Here is an 8,249-nt window from a genome sequence, read left to right as displayed (position 1 = left end):
CAATCAAGTGAGTTGGATGCTGACAGATATGTCACGTGGACTCCAGGTGGCGAACGTGTAGTGGTAGGTGAATGGTGCATTGTTGAGGTAGTTGTCGATTAGGTCAATATTAAATGAAGACTACGGAAATCATAGATTGAAAGGAAGATATTTTTTGGTGTTATGAACGAAGCAGGACATCTAATCATCTTGTTGATCTAGAGAAGGAAACAACTAGATCATTTATTGTAATCGACAAACTCAAGGCCGATGAACAGGATCCAGTTCGCTAAATATAGTGAACGTGTATTGGAAGGATCAAAAATGGCGATGATGTTTGATTTGTTGCAGTTTGACAATCCAAGAAATAAGATCTGCTTTGATTTGATACAGACTAAGTCAGTGAAGAAAACCCTAAGCTCGTAAAGTTTGAACTTTGTTTTTTGGCGGGAAAGCATGTGTATAAATATGCAGAACAAAGACTTAAGAATATGTATGATGGATGATTAATGAGAAAAGAGCATTAGATTATACTAGAGGAGAGTTGATAAGTCTAGGTGTTGATAGAAAAATATTGAAGTGACTGAGTGTTAGAAGAAGAACCGGCAAGAAGGGTTTAACCATAAAGGTTTCAGGTAACTAGTAAATTGTTATAGGGCTTAACATTCTATTAAACCGGTAGAGGTTGAACCGGTAAGGTAGCCGTTGAGAGTGAAGGAGAGTAGAGAGAGTATGAGAGGAGATCCGGCTTGAAAATGAAAGATGAAGAAAATATTTTTGATTATCTTCAAAGAATTGATGAAATGGTGAATACTATTAGAGGACTCGAAGAGGATATATCTAATGAATTTATTGTCAAAAAGGTACTTATATCACTCACATACAATTATGATACAAAGGTCTCTGCAATAGAAGAAGCCAAGGATCTGAAAACCTTTTCAATGGATGAGTTATTTGGGTCCCTAACTGCTTATGAGATGAGAACAATCGATGAATAAACTTCAAGGAAAGAGTCTTCTTTCAACTCCATCAGAAAGGGTAAGGAAGAAATTGCTCATGGAGAAATTAGTGAAGACTCGGATACAGTGGTAGAAAAATTTGTAAGGAGCTTAAAAGAGGATCTGGTAAGTACAAAGGAAAATTGCCTTTGAAATGTTTTAATTGTGGAAAAATAGGACACTTTTCTTCAAAATGTCCCTATGGTGAGAGTGTTGGAGAGGAGCAACAAAGCACCAGCAGACCTTCAAGTAAGGATAAAAACAAGAAAGCCTACCGACAAGAAATAAGAAGCTACCAGAAGCAGAATAACCTGTATACTTTTGAAGATGATGCTGCAAATGAAGAAAGTGCCTCAGAAGATGACTGTTGTGAGGATGAAAGAGAAATTAATCTCTTTATGCCATAGGATGAACCAGTTGATGAAGCTAATGAAGATGAAGACGTTGAAGATGAAGTGGAATTGGAAGGTGATCTCATAAGCGCTCTTGAGGAGTTGAGAAAAATAAGAAGGGAACTCAAGAAGTTTAAGTATGTTGTTGCAAATGAACAAGATCATTTAGAGCAATCTCGGGAGGAGTCCAAGAAAACAATTTCTGATCTGAAACTCTAGTTGGAAGAAGCTAAAAGGATATGTGAAGTTACATCCTCTGATTTGATAAAGAATGAGAAGGAGCATCAGAATCTGGAAGAAGAAATTGTAAGGCTCATAAGGAGCTTGAAAAGAGAAAAAGAATGAATTAAAGATGAGGAGCAAATATGAAAACAATACTAAAGCCTTGGACAAGATGTTGAGTAATCAAAAGCACTCAAAAGATATCAAAGGAATAGGATTTGAAGAGGGACAAAGTTCCAACAACAAAGACACACCCTACAAGGAGATACAGTTTACTTCTTCAAGTGAAAGTAAAGAAAAATAAAGCTTTACAGTCAGCAAAGCTACTAAGAAGACCTATGTTGAAGCTACAAGAAATCAGCTTGTGAACCGGAATGTTCAAACCTTGAACCGGAAGGCTCACTCATTGTATCAAAATGTAGATCCTAAAGCCAAGGCCAAGGTTGATAATGAAGGAATCACTAAAGTCAATAACGTGAGAAGAAGACACTAGGTGAGACAAAGGTTTGCTAGTCCAAAGAGACAAGAGTGGTATGTACCCAAATTCCATGGTTATTGTTATCGGTGTAATAAGCTTGGACATAGAATTGTTCATTGCAGTTTGATGCATAAGCCCCCTCATAGTTTTGAAAGTAGAAATCCATTTGCTGTGCTCTGGGAAATGAATGTTATTTTTTATCAATGTAATGGGTTTGGTCATAGGAGTTAAGAATGTAGGAGAAGTTTGTCGGTTTCCTACAACAGTTTTTCAAGTTCATCTTTCAATGTCAATGTGAAATGCTATCATTGTCAAAATTTTGGCCATATTACAAAGCATTGCAAACTCAGGACATCTAAGCAAAAGAAGTTGGCACCGGCTCAAAAACCACAAGCAAAACCAGAGCAGAAAGGTGTTGCAGGAAAAGAGATGGAAGCCAAACACTTTTGGGTAGAAAAGGATAAGAATAAGGTTGAGTCAAGTTTGATTGTCCAGATTGCCTTGCATGCAGAAAGAAGAAATTTATGGGTAGTTGACAATGGTTGTTCCAATCACATGACCGGAGACAAAAAGAAATTCATCAAGTTTGAGGATTGGAATGGAGGTTTGGTGAGGTTTGGAGACAACTCTTCCATCAAGATAAAAGACAAAGGTACTTTGAACATAGATGGAAAATTAAAAGCACATGATGTATACTATGTGTAAGGTCTAAAGCATAATTTGCTAAGTGTGAGTCAGATGTGTGACAAAGGATACAAGTTCACCTTTGACTCTACTGGTTGTTAGATAAGAAAGGAGAGTACTAGACAAATTGTTGCAAAAGGAAAAAGGACAGATGGAAATGTATACAACCTCAAAGAATGCTTCGAATCCTAATGCTTGATGGGACAAGTAGATGAGAGTTGGTTGTGGCACAGAAGACTAGGCCATATAAACTTTGATAATTTGGTCAAGGTGAGCAAGAAAGGCTATGTGAGACATATACCACAAATTGCCAAATCGGCAAGCACATTTTGTGATGAATGTCTAAGAGGTAAGGAGACTAAGGTGACCTTCAAGACCAAAGAGCATAATACATCAAGGCCCTTAGAACTTGTGCATATTGATCTGTGTGGACCAACCAAAACAAGAGATTTATTCGATGAAAGATAATTCATGTTGTTCATTGATGATTTTTCAAGAATGACATGGGTCACCTTTCTACATGACAATTCACAAGCATATGAGGTTCAAAATATTTAGGAAGATGGTTGAGAAGGAAATTGGATGCAAGCTGAAGTGTCTGAGATCTGACTGAGGTGGTGAGTTCACATCAAATGAGTTTGAAGACTACTGTGAGAGACATGGAATCAGAAGACAGTATTCAACCCCAAGGACACCATAACAAAATGGTGTCGTAGAAAGGAAAAATTGGACTGTCAAGGAGATGGCGAGAACAATTTTAAATGAGGCAAACATACTGGATATATATTGGAAGGAAGCAGTTCATATTGTTGTATATACATTGAACCAGGTTCAACTGAAAGTAAATAGCAAAATGACACCTTATGAATTGTGGTATGACCGGAAGCCATCAGTCAAACACTTCAAAGTGTTTAGAAGTAAATGCTTCATCAAGAGAGATGACGATTGTTTAGGTGGTTTTGATTCTAGGAGTGATGAAGGTATTTTCTTCAGTTACTCAACTCACAGCAAGGCCTACAAATGCTACAACAAAAGACTGAGAAGAGTTGTTGAGAGTGTGCATGTAAGAGTTGATGAAGACTTACATAAAGGCAAACAAACACAAGTAAACCGGTATTCTAACTCTCGTGATGAAGATGAAGTGCAGTTAGAAAGTGAATAGGAAGAGGCACCCAACAAGACCCCTAATAGATATGTGCAGAAAAATCACCTGGAAGAGCAGGTTATAGGAAATAAAAATGACGGTGTGCAGACTAGAAGAAGACTTGCACGGAACAATGAACAAGTTAATTTTTACCTCATGACCGAAATGGAACCCAAAACATTTAATGAGGCCAGAAAAAGTGAGAAATGGATGAATGAAATGGAAGAAGAGTTGCAGCAGATTGAAAAGAACAAGACTTGGGAGTTAGCTCCTAGACCAACATATAAGAATGTCATTGGTACTAAATGGGTCTATCGAAACAAGATGAATGAAGAAGGTAAGATTGTCAGGCATAAAGCAAGATTAGTGTGCAAAGGGTATTCTCAAGTAGAAGGAATTGATTTTGAAGAAACATTTGCACCGGTTTCAAGACTTGAGGCTATTAGAATATTCTTAGCATTCTCTGCCTACAAAGGATACAAGGTATATCAAATGGACGTTAAACCTTCCTTCTTGAATGGAAATTTGGAAGAAGAAGTCTACATAGAACACCAGAAGGTTTTCTGCTACATGATGATGAGACTTTTGTGTGTTGATTGAAAAAGGCATTGTTTGGTTTAAAGCAGACTCCAAGAGCATGGTATTCAAGGTTAAATAAGTATCTTCGGGAGCAAGGTTTTAGAAAGACAAATGCAGATAGTAATTTGTACATAAAAGCAGTTGGACATCAGATGATTATTTTTTTTGTGTATGTGGATGATAAAATATTTGGAGGCAATAAGGATACCTTGTGTAAAGAGTTTGTTGATCAGATGAAGTTTGAGATGTCAATGCTTGGAGAGATATCATATTTTCTTGGTTTATAGATTTTACAGCAAGATAAAGGAACATTTATCTCTCAAATCAAGTATGCCAGAGATATGTTGAAGAAGTTTCAGATGGAGGACAGCAAAACAGTTAGTACCCCCATGTGACCGGATGCAAGTTGAGCAAAGTTGATGAGTTACTGGAAGTATATCAGACCTATATAGATCCATGATTGGTAGTCTATTATATCTTACTACCTCAAGACCGGATATAGTGCAGGAAGTATGTATGGTGGCAAGATTTCAAGCTGCACCTAAATAGTCACATGTGAATGTAGTTAGAAGGATCTTCAAGTACCTACAAGGAACACTTAATTATAGCTTATGGTATCCAAAGCAAGGAGATTTTCACTTTACAGACCTACACTAATGTTGATTGGGCAAGTTGAATTGATGACCGAAAGAGCACAAGTGGTGGAGCATTCTTTTTGGGTAACCAGTTGGTTTCATGGCACAGTAAGAAACAGGATTCAATCTCCTTATCTACTACTGAGGCGGAGTATATTGTTGTTGCTACATGTTGTTCTTAGGTGTTATGGATGAAGCAAACTCTCAAGGACATTCAGGTACAAATATCTGACCCTATTCCTATCTGGTGTGATAACTCAAGTGCAATCAACATTTCAAAGAATCTGGTTATGCACTCAAGGACAAAGCACATTGCCATCAAATACCATTTTCTGAGGGAGAAGGTTGCAGAGAAAGAAGTAAAGGTAGAATATGTTCCTACAAGTGAACAAGTTGTTGATATCTTCACAAAATCTACCGACAAACACATTTGAGTATCTAAGACACAAGTTGGGAGTTGTCCCACCAGTTTTTTGCACTTAAATGTGTGTGGAGATCTATGGTTCAGGAGGAGTTCGCAGTTATACATATTTTGACTCTTGGACCATGTACTATACACAGAGGGAGAGTGTGCACCACCGACATGTTTGAAATTTGGAGAAGTTGTCTATTCAATTTGTCTATCTACAAAACTCGCAATTGGCTTGACAGGGAGAGTAACTTCAAAGGGGGAGAACTCGATCATAGTAATTGGAGTGAAGTTGATGTTTAAGCCCTTTGTCATTTTTGTCAAATGGGGAGAAAGAGTGCAGTTGTGAATAAAATATGAGTTGACATTGTGTGTTAACGTCAATGCCAAAGGGGGAGATTATTGGCATTGTGTTGTCATTGATATCAATCGATATGCAAGTTGATATTACCGGTATGCAAGTAGAAATATTGAAGATTTTTGGCATGTTGATGTCAACTGGTAAGTATGTCATCTGATAAGAAAGAAAAGAGACAAATTGATGGACTCGGATAAGAAGATAAAATTTTGTGAAGTGTTTGCCACTTTGGAAAAATGGTTGAGGACTGTCACCAGTAAATGATAACATGTCCTAGCTAACAGAAAAAATAAGTGCATGATATGAAGGTTAACCAGTTGGTATATACCGGTAGTATGTCTGGTTGATGACTGAGTTTGAACCGACACAATCAAGTGAGTTGGATGTTGATAGAGATGTTACATGGACTCCAGGTGGCGAACATGCAGTGGTAGGTGAATGGTGCATCGAAGAGGTAGTTGTCGATTAGGTTGATATTAAATGAAGATTACGGAGATCACGGATCGATTGCAAAGAATTGCGGCTCAAAGAAGATCAAAAGGCAAATATTTTTGGGTGTTAAGAATGAAGCAGGACATTTTATCGTCTTGTTGATCTGGAGAAGGAAACAACTAGATCATTTATTGTAATCGACAAACTCAAGGCCGATGAACATGATCTAGTTTGCTAAATATAGTGAACGTGTATTGGAAGGATAAAAAATGAGGGTGATGTTTGATTTATTATAGGTTGTCAATCTAAGAAATAAGATCTGATTTGATTTGATACCGACTGAGTCAGTGAAGAAAACCCTAGACATGTAAAGTTTGAACTTTATTTTTTGATGAGAAAGCATGTGTATAAATATGCAGAACAAAGACTTAAGTAGATTGATTATGGATGATTGATTAGAAAAGAGTGTCTGATTATACTAGAGGAGAGTCGATCAATTTGACTGTTAATAGCAAAATATTGAAGTGACTGGGTGTTAGAAGAAGAAATGGCAAGAAGGGTTTAACCGACAAGGTTTAAGGTAACCGATGAACTATTACGAAGCTTAATAGTCTATCAAACCGACAAAGATTAAACTGGTAAGGTAGCCGCTGAGAGTGAAAAAGAGAAGAGAGAGTTTTAGAGGAGATCCAACTAGGCAGAAGTTGAGTTAAAGAAGATTCAGATAGAGAGAACTGAGATCCAGTAGAGAAGAAGTAGTGTGACGGAAAATAGTTCAACCGGCAGAGTGAATAGTTTGCAAAGGTTACAAAACTCATTCATAACAAGGTGCTTATCATGGTATTGATTTTATATCTCAATGTATTTCACTAAGTAGGTGCTTAGTGTAGGGTTTGGTGCTCCTTGAGTTGGTGCTCAGAATAGATCAGGGGTTGGTGCTCCTTTGGGTAGGTGCCCATAAATTGTTAGGGGTTGGTGCCCTAAACATTATAAAACTATTATTTCATTGTGAGGCTGGATTGGAGTAGTAGATCTCTAGCAATATTTCTCACCAATATTTTTCTCACATTGGGGTTTCCTGTGTATCCTCATGAATATCTAGAAAGGAAGTGGCAAGTCATTAGTATGGATTATGGTGCAGGAGCACCAAGGACTTAGGCAATTTAACTTTCACAATTGTGGCTTGTACTGACCCTAGACAATTCAGTGGTGAATAAGGACTCCAGGAGGGTCCAAGAGTGAGTATTTTGTGTCAATGTAGGCCTAGTTTGAGTTCATTTTACTTAGGTTTGCATTTTTGTGTAACTAGTGAGTTTCAGTAGGTATTTTTTGTTGGTCAAAAGTGTCAAAAGCTGGTAAAAGCATTAGAGAGGGTTAAATAGGTCTTAGACATGTTTTAAATGTCATATGTGATGACTTGAAATAGGTCTCATAGGTTGGAGAGACCAAAAGTGCAAAAATCACAAAGTTGCAAAAAGTTGTCATGACAACTTTTGAAAGTTGTCATGACAACTTTTGTCCTGAAATTGGTTAGCGGTGGAGTTAGGGATTTCCCAATGCCATGGAAGGACTCCACATGTGGTAAATATATACAAAACCTCTCTTTCACATTTACCAAGGTTGGTGAAGTGTGTTTTGTAAGTCCAACAACTGAAACTACTCATTTTCAGTCTTGTTGACAACATTTTGGCTTGTTTTACTCAATTTTGCAATAGAATATGGATTGAATCCACTGATCCAGAAATGGATTGAGTTGCTCTTGTGTGTTTTTGTATTGTTGATTCATTTTAGGACTTTTTAATTACTGTACATAGGTGTTTTCTTGTTCAAGTTTGTAAACAGACAGTTTTGGCTTGTAAATAGCAATTTTCTTGTAAATATGGTTGCCCCATGAGTCTCACACGTGGTGCCATCACAGCTAGTTGATACATGGTTGGAA

The sequence above is a fragment of the Cryptomeria japonica genome, chromosome 11, assembly GCF_030272615.1.
Source record: "Cryptomeria japonica chromosome 11, Sugi_1.0, whole genome shotgun sequence".
Lineage (NCBI taxonomy): Eukaryota > Viridiplantae > Streptophyta > Pinopsida > Cupressales > Cupressaceae > Cryptomeria > Cryptomeria japonica.
The sequence above is the reverse complement of the archived record's forward strand: the minus strand, read 5'-3'. Positions refer to the sequence as shown.